We start from the raw sequence: 13,118 nt of genomic DNA on the forward strand, positions 1-13,118 counted from the left end.
AATCTAGATTGAAAACTCATTTCGTTAAAACTGCTTTGTGTTTATTTTGTTGTCCTTCACTGATTAACATGGCTGGCTATGTAAGGTGCAAAATAAGTTCAACATACATGCATACATACATACAGACATGCATACATACATACATACAGACATACATGCATACATACATACAGACATGCATACATACATACATACAGACATGCATACATACATACAGACATGCATACATACATACATACAGACATGCATACATACATACATACAGACATGCATACATACATACAGACATGCATACATACATACATACAGACATACATGCATACATACATACAGACATGCATACATACATACATACAGACATGCATACGTACATACAGACATGACAGGTATCAGAACGTTGGCACAAAAATTCAAAAATAGCTGAGAAGTGTGCAAAAAAGCATGAATAGATGAATGCTGAGAGACAGAAAAGGGGAACATGGATCAGGAAACGCACGGAGGTTAAGAGGCCTTACACCGACTGCTAAGGAAAGTAAGGGGGGCCCCACGTTGGCGAGATGTTAACTACCTCGCCTGGTATGAAGGAGGTCGTGAGTTCGATCCCGATCCTGACGCCTGCTGTATATCATTTGTGGCCAGGACGCGCTTCTGAAAAAGAGCTGAGTGGGCCTTACCTGGTAAAATAAAAATAGTTTAGTGTTGTAGTTTAATCTCTAGCAATACAATGGCCGCCTCTTCAGCACCGTAGTCGTGAGGTATATCAGGCTCTCCGATCTTACACTTACATGCAAACTCCATCTCTAGCCCCGCCCACTTACCCTTGGGTTGCACCCATCTCAAACCTTTATAACCCCTTGCTGCAGCAGCTCTCCCGCTATATTTCTCCTGCCTCAGCAGTTCGCCTGTTGTATTTATTCACCTGAAGACGATTGCTTGTGTTGCGACCGAAACATCGTGATTTTTATTATTTTTCTATCTACGTGACTTTACCGAAAGACCCAAAGAGTATTTTATAGTTTAGTTTCCCTCAGAAGAATTCACCTGCTCGGGTACTCGTAATGTTGAGCTACAACCTTCAAAGGGCCCTTAGTTTTATGAGGTCTAAGTTAATGGTAACGTTTTGTGACTTTCACATAGAAGCCTGGCAATGGGTGTTTGGCGGCCTGACCAAAGACAGCCATCTGGAATGGAACATTACGGTTACGGTTTTTGGCCCGAGGAACTTATCGCAACTCTGCATCCAAGTGCGGCATAAATTCCCTGCTCAGGGGGTAACCCTCGCTGCGTTTGAGTGAAACACCTCCAACACGGTCACACCTCGCATTTCCCGGCGAGGAATTCGGCACCACAACAAACAATGATCGCGGGTTTTTTTCTACGAAAGATTTCAATATTGGCACGAGCGTTTTTTTACGTGATTGGCCTTCCCCCCCGCTCCTCCTCCCTCTTCCCATAATAATCCCCCCCCCCTCCTCCTCCTCCACCACCAATCCCCTTTCCCATGTCAGAGGTACACCTTGGAGGTAGACTACCTCCTCCTTCCCGCTTGTAACGTCCCCCCCAGGGAAGAGGAAGACATCCGCGGACATCACGGAACTTTACAGGTTTAACCTGACTACACGGCGTCGGCTAACGCGGGAACGCCGGTCGGAATCCCCGGCACCAACGTACGCGTTGAAAATATGGAACCCTCCCCCCTCCGCGATGCGTTGAAATAACATAAACTAAATCAGAAAAGTGATCGGCCTGACACGGTGGAAGCGTTCTGACGATACGCAGGAGCCAGGCATTGAGGTCAACAGGGAGGGGGGGAAAATAACGAAACTGTACTGGATATTAATAAAAAAAAAGTCTTAAGACATGCAGCGAAACGTCCTTGCATGGAATCACTCCGATCAAGTGAACTTATTGGGAGGCAGACTACGCATGTGGAGAACAAAGGGCACTTTTGCCCAGTAGTGGAAAGATAATGGTTACAATATGCTCATCTACAAAATAAATATGCAGACAATACCGTAAATATAAATCCGTCCTTAAACCCACCACCACCCGACACAGCCAATTAGTAAGGTTTGTCGCGTAAACAAAACATGCCAATCAGTCACTCGTTCAGCACACCGGTGTGTGTTGGAGAGTAAACCCAGGACATTCACAATTCCAGTACCATGACGTTTTACCAGTAATTACTTTTGTTTATTACATTAAATACCACCTCCTACAAACATCTATTCCTCCACGTAAAAATAAATTTTTATTTTTAACAAATCTCATCAGCCACAATGCCCTCTTGGGATTGAATAATTTCAGCAGCGCTGTGGTTCAACCCGAGCAGAACTCTTGACAGTAGTCAACTCCAGCGCCCCCTTTGTTAATTCTCAGGAGCTGAATGGAGTTCAAAATATGAAAAATAATAGGTTTAACCTTTTCTGGCAATAAAACAGGTGTTAAGATGTTCAAACACCAAATAGAAATCTTTTGCAAGGCATCGTGTCTGCATGAATCACACAGAGTACTTGTGGGGAACATGCAAACAAACAAATACGTGGCTCTGATAACACATGCAGTGTCTTTGAAACTGATTGGCCTACACCAGAGACAGCCTTCTTTAGAGCCTAGTCTCACCACCAGTGTTAGCCCAGAGGACGCCATAAGGCAAAAGCACAACTCACAAACACCTTGTTGTTAAAGACCCAACGCAGAAGATCCCTGGCTGGGTTTCATCTTCCACGAAGCTGCTCATGGTCCACTATAAGTCGCATCCACTGGCCATGGCAGCAGCAGACGCGGCCACCTGATGCACACCTTACTCCTCTTCGCTCCCTTTGGAGCAGGAGGCCACAACAAGCCCACGCCATGTGGTCATCCAGAACAGACCGTACACAACGTACAATGATGTGATGCCCTGATCTACAAATACGAAGGAGACATCGCGGCGGTGATGATACACTCCTCCGCCACTGCTCCTGACGCGGTCGTTATCTGGGCTTGCGCACCTGAATGTAAAATTGTAGTTTTCTGCTCTGCATCTATAGCATCATCAGCCGTACGAGAGCAGGAGGGGGACCGCGTGGAATGCATTTACTCTCCGACGAAGCCATCAACCGGAGTCCGAACTTAAGACATCGAATTGCATTCGTACAAGAGGAAGAGAGAAAGAGAGCCCGTGCATTAGAGCATGGCTCTTATTAATTCTCTCTCTCTTCTGCATCTTTCTCGTCGTGCCCAGCAATCTTTAAACATTTGGCGTTTGGACTTGTGTTTGGACTTGTGTTTGGTTAAATAGCAACAGCGAACGTGTCCCAGAATCGACGCGGCTCGCATCCCGGGGGGGGGGGGGGGGGGGGGGGGGGGTGGCGTTGCGAAAACGCAGACGCGATCCACGCGGCTGCACGGTCCGTCGTAAAAAACAAGAGGTCGAGCAGTCTCATGAAGCTCGAAGTTTTAGTGCCGTAAGTCACCACCCCCCCCCCCCCCACAGCGTATATTTTACTCTCGGCGCACTGTACAGCGCGACGGTGCTTACATCAACACGGCGGCGCCCCTCTCAAAAGGCTCTGCGGTTTTGGAAGACATCTGGGGCCTGGTTTATGTTTTAAGACTTGCTGCCTGCCAAAATCAAATTTTTTCTCTCTCTTGTCAGCAGCCAAAATTCAGCGGGAGGCATAAACCCCACCACCCACTTTTCCGTCAGCGACGAGTTGACGTTGGCAGGGCCGCGCCACTCTGTGACGGGAGCCTCGCGGGGGGGCTTTGCACGTTGTCGCGGGGTGGTGGGTGAAACATTTCCCCGTTTTTTTGGTGGCCAATGGCATTGTGAAGTCGGGTCCCATCGCGAGGCACCAGAGGTGCATGTCACTCGAGCCCGAGTGCAGAAGCGAATTAGCCCAGGGGGAGACAAATCGCCCACCTCCCACAATTCGTCCACAATATCGTCTTAGATCTTGGGAGCTAAGCAGGATTTTTGAGCCTGGGTAGTGTTTCATTGGTGAGCCATTTGGGTGCCACGGTGGCTAGGAGATGTTAACTACCTTGTCCGGTATACAGGAGGTTGTAGGTTCGATCCCGACACTGATGCCTGTTGTATATTTGGAGTTTGCGTGTCTCTCTGGTTGCAGTCGTGTGGATTTTTCTCCGGGTCCTCCAGTTTTTCCCTCCACATTTAGAAGCAACATGCGTTTACGGTATTTGGCTGCTGTAAATTTCCACACGATAAGCCACTTTATTGAGCTATCATTTGTGATAGCCAGGTAGCGTCTGAAAAAAGAGCTGTATAGCTCAGTGGGCCTTACCTGGTAAAATAAAAGCTATTTATTTATATTATTTGGGTCTTTCGGTAAAGTTATGTAGATAGGTTAAAAGAAAATAACAAAAACTACGACATTTCGATCGCAACACAAGCGGTAGTCATCAGGAAAAGGGGGTTAAGCCTCTAAAGCTAAACTGTTCATAAAGGTTTGAAATGGGCATAGCCCAAGTGTTAGCAGCATGGGCGGGGCAGCTGATGTTAATGTCAGTGATGGTACTCGTAGAGGGTGACAACGGCTCTGGTGGTGGGTTTCCATAAATTAAAGGGCTGCCAAGTAATCATTGCACCTCGCTTTACACACTCACAATGTTGACGGTGGAGGTTGCTGCTGGAGGTGATGGTACTCGTAGAGGGCCACGACGGCACTGGTGGTGAGCTTCCACGAATCAAGGGCTACTGCTAGTGGTGATGATCGTAGTGGGCAGTGATGGTCCCGGTGGTAGACATCCACCAATAAAGGGCTGCCAGGTCTAAAATGGAAACATTACAGCCAGTTATGACAAACTGGTTGATAACGTCCTTGCAGTGATCGGTTGAAATTGTGTCTATGACTGTATATATGGATGGCTTCATGAACGAATATTTGTTGATAGAACAGTGGGTTTGCAAAGTGCCTTCGTCTTAGAGAAATCAATTTCGTGTGAGCCTACCGCATTAAAACAATGATCAGCCACAGCCGAGGTATTGGTCCTACCGTGTGTCAGATCTGTCTTGTGTTCACGAACATAGTCCGAGACATGTCGCTTAGTTTCCCCAATGTAACTCCTGCGGCAGACACAGCTTAGTTTGTAGATGCCGGGGTATTGCATGTCAGGGATCACATCCTTCACAGATGGGATCACGTAATAACGTTTTTATTACGTTATCCCATTGGTGCTGCGGAGCCACGTCAGTGCAGGGGGTAATACAGCAACATCAATTGTTGTATTGTACTATTATTCAACGTCTCTGCTCCCTGCCTTCCCATACCCCGCACTGACCAATGAGTTTAAGTACAGTTAAACAACTCCCACAACCCTGCATGGCTTGGGGAGGCCCTCATCCAGCAGTGGATTGACGCAAGGACTGTGCTTGCACAACGTTTACGAGCAACTCTGGAGGTGGTCGCGTGGCTCGGAGGTCAGAGTGCTGAACTGGCACCACTAAGGACCTGGATTCGAATCCAGGTTTCAGCCGCATGCCGTTAATGAATGACTGCAGGAAAAAAAAACCCATCACGTTAAATTTGTTTGTGCATTGCATTTGGCTAAATTCCATCTTTGAGAATTAACCTATCAGTTTGACTGTCACGTCACAAGCCTCACTCTCGTTCAGAGAGGACACTCCGAAGGGGTTCTGAGGAAGCTCTGCGATCTCCGCTTCTGTGGGCCATTCTCCAAGACAGAGATGTTGCGCTGCTCCAAGGGCTCCGCATGGTCGCTTCGGTTTCGAGAGTGTCGTGGTCTCCGGTCAGAAGGCCCGGAAGGAGTCACCGGCTCACGTTCGGGGATCCATCGCCGAGCCCGAGCCAGTTTTTGCAAGCGACTTCAAACGCCGTTGCGTCCCAAAGAGCTTACGGCGTGCGATGAGTGCGCATCCGCGTTGGACTGGACTCGTAGGAGTGTGCGGTAGGATATGCTCAGACTTGCTTTCGCACACTCGGGATCAATCTAGGGGAGAATATAAACTTAATATTTGACGACTCTCGACTCAATTGGCCATCCGCACTCCCACATCACCCCCACCCAAGCACTGGACGTCCATGCACTGGCACGCGGGACGTCGGTATTCCTTAGTTTGGATGGGACACTGAGGCCTTTAGCCTTGATGGGCTCTGTGCCTACTTAAGTCCAACACACAACCAACGGTGGTGGAATTGCAGACGTTTCAGACTATAATAATCATGTTATATCTTACATGTAATATATTACATGGTACCGAAGGCGCTGAACATAACAAAAACGTCATCTGATAGGCCAAGGGAGAGGCAACGAATGAAGAAGACAAATAGAAGCCAGTTCAAGGAAGTGAAAGCGAGAGAAAGTAAACGCGAGTTGACAGGCGGTGGTTACCAACACCGCCGCTGTCTCCCAATCTTCGAACACCCCCTGGGCGCTTGCTCCACAGCGGCACAGCAGCAGAGAGCACAGAGCGTGGAGGGGCACCGTCATTCAGAGTGTGGAGGAGCCACACGTACAGGGTCGATGAATCTGAGATAACTCGGTTGTCTGGTTTTGAGAGCCTTACAAGTCAGAAGAAGAATCCTCAACTCCACTCTCAACCCCATAGTAAGCCGGTGAAGTTGGGACGGGGCTGATATGTTTGCCGATCGCCTGTTGCTTTGCTGTTCTGCAGCATAAACGTTTCGATTGTTAAATGAAAAGCGGCTGTACCTCAGCTTGTTGCCATGGGCTGCCGCATTCATGTCCCCAACTGCACGAGAGGCATTCACAATAACGCGCAAACAATTCCCCATTGAAACGCATGCACACGTTGCCTAATGTACGCATGCACCAGGAAGCCGAGTCTATTTGCGTAGGGGGCCCGACTCCTCTGAAGGTTCTTTAAACCGTCCATTCACGAACATTTGGTTGGACATTTAACTGCCCCCCGTCCCGTCTCTTCCGGGAACCGCAGCCAGATGTTGCTCAAATGCAGTAGGTCCTAGTTGGCATGCATGTGGGGATGTTCCTTATCAATGGCTCATATCTGTTTGTGGTCCTCATCACTCTGGCGGGGGTGGGGGCCCGGCCCGAGTGATGTGGGACGAGCACTGCCGACTGTTCACAAAGTGGCACTCAGTCCACAAACCCCAGAGGGACGACGACGCGAGGCTGAGCCACGCGTACCCTGGGCAGTGCGCTTACCACAGTGGCGACTTAAAATTCGGTGGAGGCGCAGTGCGGTGGGGTTGCTGGAGGTAGAAAGAAAAACCAACCATGCTAAACTATGTTTATTTTACCAGGTAAGGCCTACTGAGCTAAATAGCTATTTTTCAGAAGTGAACTCGTTATCACACATGATAGGCCAACAAAAGTGGCTTATAATGTGGAGATGTATAGCAGCCAAATACTCTAAGCGCACATTTCTAAATGTGGAGGGACAAACCGAAGGAGCCGGAGAAAAAGCCACGAGAGAGAGACGCAAACTCGAAATATACAGCAGGCATCGAAGGGTTGGGATCAAACCCACAACCTCCTGTATACCAGGCGAGGGAGTCAACAGCCACGCGTCGACTGAGCAGGGCGGGCGGCCGTGCCGAAGTACGATCCCCATCGCCACTCGTCTATAACACAACTCGTGAATCGCGAATACAAGATTTTTCACTCCCCCCGCCGATTCCTGCACCCAGCCCACAGCCACCAATCGCGGTGCAGGATGAGCCCCACGGGACGCGTGACGCACACCCTTGGTGGCTCCCCCACCTAAACTCTGTGGTTCCCAACGATCTTTGTGTACGGTGGCCCCACGCCAACCCTCACCACCGGCCCTCGCGTCTCCACCTCAAGTGGGTTACTAAGGGCCCCCAATACTAACACAGAGAGAGAGAGCGTGTCCATGCCTCTTAGAAGACGCGGTGTTCGCCAGGCATCGGCTTCATGATGCGTCCGTGTTATTGCCGTGCATCATGGCGCTGACCCGTTCCCCCCCCCGCTCACATTGGGAATTTTTCTCCTGCACGGCATCCACGCCCGCATCCTCTGTGACTCCCTGGAACGGCCTCCACTCCCTCCCCCCTCACCCGGGGGGTTGGGCGCGACGCACTGGGTGGGTTTTAAAACCGCTGACTCGAGCCTTTTGCCAATTTTTGCTGGCGGTGAACAAAAAATAATGAACAAAAATCACCACAAAAAAAGACATCGGGGTCCATTCCGTGAATATGACGCCGAGAAATGTTTGCAAACACTTAAAGTATCGCTCTCCGAGCTGCCTCGCTCTTGCCTGATCGCAGACAAACGGAGTGAGCGGTGGACGCGTGGGTAAGACGCGGCCACCACCGGGCCCTCTCCCTGCCGGCGGGGGGGGGGGTCGGGGACATATCCACCACCGCCGCGTATACCTGGAATGCACCCCATCTTGTCGGGAGTGGAGAGACAAGGTGTGGAGAACAAGCGGGGCTGTGCTTGGACAGTGCTCGGATGACTAAGACGGGTTGCCCGAGAAGGATGTGACGAGTTTCGACAACGGAGAGTAATGTAAAAAAAATGTGCACAATAAAAAAAGATGGTTAACGGTGGAAAAATAACTCACGCGAGACGGGCGCGGTTCAGACACCAACGAGCGCGGAGAGGGCCCCTACTTAGAGACGCTGCGCAAAGAAGTAAAAGCAATTGGGAGCAGGGGAAGAGAGAAACCCAGGTAGATCGGCGCAGCGGGTAAATGTACGAGTATATTTTGAACTTTTTTCGCGCTGTACGCGGCCAACCGTGCTTATCCGAGGTGCTCGGGAAGGACAGCAAACTAAAAGCACAAAAAAATGATGACCCAGAGCAGTGTCGTCACTCGGGTTGGTGTCACCCAGTGCGGTAACTCACGGTGTCACCCCCCATGGACCTCCTCCCGTACAGTACATGTAAGCTGGGCTTACGAAAAAAGTTTTTGTTATAACTAACTACAGGGATATTTATTATTAAAAAGAATAAATGTCTGCTGAAACACTGCACAAAAGTTGTATAGACAGTCATTTTGGTGTCACTCCCTCTGATGGTGTCACCCCCCCGCACCCCCCGCAGTGATGCAGTGACGCCACTGACCCAGAGCTGGAGACAGGAGACCTATTTGGTGCCAATTTGTCTGGCAGCATCACTGCGGAGGAGCGGGACAAGTGATGATGACGACGATGACGATGGCGGCGGGCACTTGGATGGGCACCCGCCGTTCGTAGAGCGGGCGCTACAGACCGCTCCGCGGCCGCGTTGTGGGCAGTGGAGGGCAGTGCAGTAACATCCGCTGTTGTACTGCACTTCTAAGCTCCCACGTAATGCTCCCTGGCTTTGCCAACCCGCACCCTAGACAAGCAGCTCTAAGCGAAACGCAAAAATAACTAAGCGGCCAGTGCACTTCCATCGCATCCCGCCCCTCCACGTAAAACACAAGTATTCTGACACGTTCCATCAGCTAGACGGCCTCCTGGAAACGCATCACTTCAGCTACAAAAGAAACCTCTGGACCCGTTTCGACATTCGTTGTCTCATTGGCCGAGTCACAACTCGAACCGATAACGCCGGCGACTGACACCCGTGAGTCATGTTGTGCAAGACGGCACAGCAGAATCAGGTGCCTGCGGCAAGCCACACCACCATCACTCACATCCACACCCCCATCACCCACATCCACACCCCCATCACTCACATCCACATCCCCATCACTCACATCCACACCCCCATCACTCACATCCACACCCCCATCACTCACATCCACACCCCCATCACTCACATCCACACCCCCATCACTCACATCCACACCCCCATCACTCACATCCACACCCCCATCACCCACATCCACACCCCCATCACTCACATCCACACCCCCATCACTCACATCCACACCCCATCACTCACATCCACACCCCCATCACCCACATCCACCCCCCATCACTCACATCCACATCCCCATCACTCACATCCACACCACCATCACTCACATCCACACCCCATCACCCACATCCACATCCCCATCACTCACATCCACACCCCCACCACTCACATCCACACCCCCATCACTCACATCCACACCCCCATCACTCACATCCACACCCCATCACCCACATCCACACCCCCATCACTCACATCCACATCCCCATCACTCACATCCACACCACCATCACTCACATCCACACCCCCACCACTCACATCCACACCACCATCACTCACATCCACACCCCCATCACTCACATCCACACCCCCATCACCCACATCCACACCCCATCACTCACATCCACACCCCCATCACTCACATCCACACCCCCATCACCCACATCCACACCCCCATCACCCACATCCACACCCCCATCACTCACATCCACATCCCCATCACTCACATCCACACCACCATCATTCACATCCACACCCCCATCACTCACATCCACATCCCCATCACCCACATCCACACCCCATCACTCACATCCACACCCCCATCACCCACATCCACACCCCCATCACCCACATCCACACCCCCATCACCCACATCCACACCCCCATCACTCACATCCACATCCCCATCACCCACATCCACACCCCCATCACCCACATTCACACCCCCATCACCCACATCCACACCCCCATCACTCACATCACCAGCCCCATCACTCACATCCACACCACCGAGCACTCACATCCACACCCCATCACTCACATCCACACCACCATCACTCACATCACACCCCATCACCCCATTCACACCCCCATCACCCACATCCACACCCCCATCACACCCACATCCACGACCACCACACACCACATCCCACCCCCACCACTCACATCCACACCACATCACTCACTCCACACCCCCCATCACTCCACAGCCACACCCCCAGCCCCACATCCACACCCCCATCACCCACATTCACACCCCCATCACCCAAATCCACACCCCCATCACTCACATCCACAACCCCCATCACCCACATCCACACCAACCATCACTCACATCCACACACCCACCACTCACATCCAACCACCATCACTCACATCCAAATACGCCCCCATTCACTCACATCCACACCCCCATCACCTCACACCCACACCCCCATCCCCACCACCACCCCACCCCACCCACACCCCCACACCACCCACCCCCCCACACCACACCCCACCCCACACCCCACCCCCACACCCCCCACCACCACCCCACACCCACACCCCCACCCCCACACCACCCACCCACCACACCCCCCACCCACCACACCCCACACCCACCACCAACCCCCCCCCCCCCCCCCACCCCCCCCCACCCCCCCCCCCCCACCCCCCCCCACCCCCCCCCCCCCCCCCCCCCCCCCCCCCCCCCCCCCCCCCCCCCCCCCCCCCCCCCCCCCCCCCCCCCCCCCCCCCCCCCCCCCCCCCCCCCCCCCCCCCCCCCCCCCCCCCCCCCCCCCCCCCCCCCCCCCCCCCCCCCCCCCCCCCCCCCCCCCCCCCCCCCCCCCCCCCCCCCCCCCCCCCCCCCCCCCCCCCCCCCCCCCCCCCCCCCCCCCCCCCCCCCCCCCCCCCCCCCCCCCCCCCCCCCCCCCCCCCCCCCCCCCCCCCCCCCCCCCCCCCCCCCCCCCCCCCCCCCCCCCCCCCCCCCCCCCCCCCCCCCCCCCCCCCCCCCCCCCCCCCCCCCCCCCCCCCCCCCCCCCCCCCCCCCCCCCCCCCCCCCCCCCCCCCCCCCCCCCCCCCCCCCCCCCCCCCCCCCCCCCCCCCCCCCCCCCCCCCCCCCCCCCCCCCCCCCCCCCCCCCCCCCCCCCCCCCCCCCCCCCCCCCCCCCCCCCCCCCCCCCCCCCCCCCCCCCCCCCCCCCCCCCCCCCCCCCCCCCCCCCCCCCCCCCCCCCCCCCCCCCCCCCCCCCCCCCCCCCCCCCCCCCCCCCCCCCCCCCCCCCCCCCCCCCCCCCCCCCCCCCCCCCCCCCCCCCCCCCCCCCCCCCCCCCCCCCCCCCCCCCCCCCCCCCCCCCCCCCCCCCCCCCCCCCCCCCCCCCCCCCCCCCCCCCCCCCCCCCCCCCCCCCCCCCCCCCCCCCCCCCCCCCCCCCCCCCCCCCCCCCCCCCCCCCCCCCCCCCCCCCCCCCCCCCCCCCCCCCCCCCCCCCCCCCCCCCCCCCCCCCCCCCCCCCCCCCCCCCCCCCCCCCCCCCCCCCCCCCCCCCCCCCCCCCCCCCCCCCCCCCCCCCCCCCCCCCCCCCCCCCCCCCCCCCCCCCCCCCCCCCCCCCCCCCCCCCCCCCCCCCCCCCCCCCCCCCCCCCCCCCCCCCCCCCCCCCCCCCCCCCCCCCCCCCCCCCCCCCCCCCCCCCCCCCCCCCCCCCCCCCCCCCCCCCCCCCCCCCCCCCCCCCCCCCCCCCCCCCCCCCCCCCCCCCCCCCCCCCCCCCCCCCCCCCCCCCCCCCCCCCCCCCCCCCCCCCCCCCCCCCCCCCCCCCCCCCCCCCCCCCCCCCCCCCCCCCCCCCCCCCCCCCCCCCCCCCCCCCCCCCCCCCCCCCCCCCCCCCCCCCCCCCCCCCCCCCCCCCCCCCCCCCCCCCCCCCCCCCCCCCCCCCCCCCCCCCCCCCCCCCCCCCCCCCCCCCCCCCCCCCCCCCCCCCCCCCCCCCCCCCCCCCCCCCCCCCCCCCCCCCCCCCCCCCCCCCCCCCCCCCCCCCCCCCCCCCCCCCCCCCCCCCCCCCCCCCCCCCCCCCCCCCCCCCCCCCCCCCCCCCCCCCCCCCCCCCCCCCCCCCCCCCCCCCCCCCCCCCCCCCCCCCCCCCCCCCCCCCCCCCCCCCCCCCCCCCCCCCCCCCCCCCCCCCCCCCCCCCCCCCCCCCCCCCCCCCCCCCCCCCCCCCCCCCCCCCCCCCCCCCCCCCCCCCCCCCCCCCCCCCCCCCCCCCCCCCCCCCCCCCCCCCCCCCCCCCCCCCCCCCCCCCCCCCCCCCCCCCCCCCCCCCCCCCCCCCCCCCCCCCCCCCCCCCCCCCCCCCCCCCCCCCCCCCCCCCCCCCCCCCCCCCCCCCCCCCCCCCCCCCCCCCCCCCCCCCCCCCCCCCCCCCCCCCCCCCCCCCCCCCCCCCCCCCCCCCCCCCCCCCCCCCCCCCCCCCCCCCCCCCCCCCCCCCCCCCCCCCCCCCCCCCCCCCCCCCCCCCCCCCCCCCCCCCCCCCCCCCCCCCCCCCCCCCCCCCCACCC

Source organism: Lethenteron reissneri, chromosome 42 (genome assembly GCF_015708825.2).
Source record: "Lethenteron reissneri isolate LAM-NWPU_2019-01 chromosome 42, ASM1570882v1, whole genome shotgun sequence".
In the NCBI taxonomy this organism is placed as follows: domain Eukaryota; kingdom Metazoa; phylum Chordata; class Hyperoartia; order Petromyzontiformes; family Petromyzontidae; genus Lethenteron; species Lethenteron reissneri.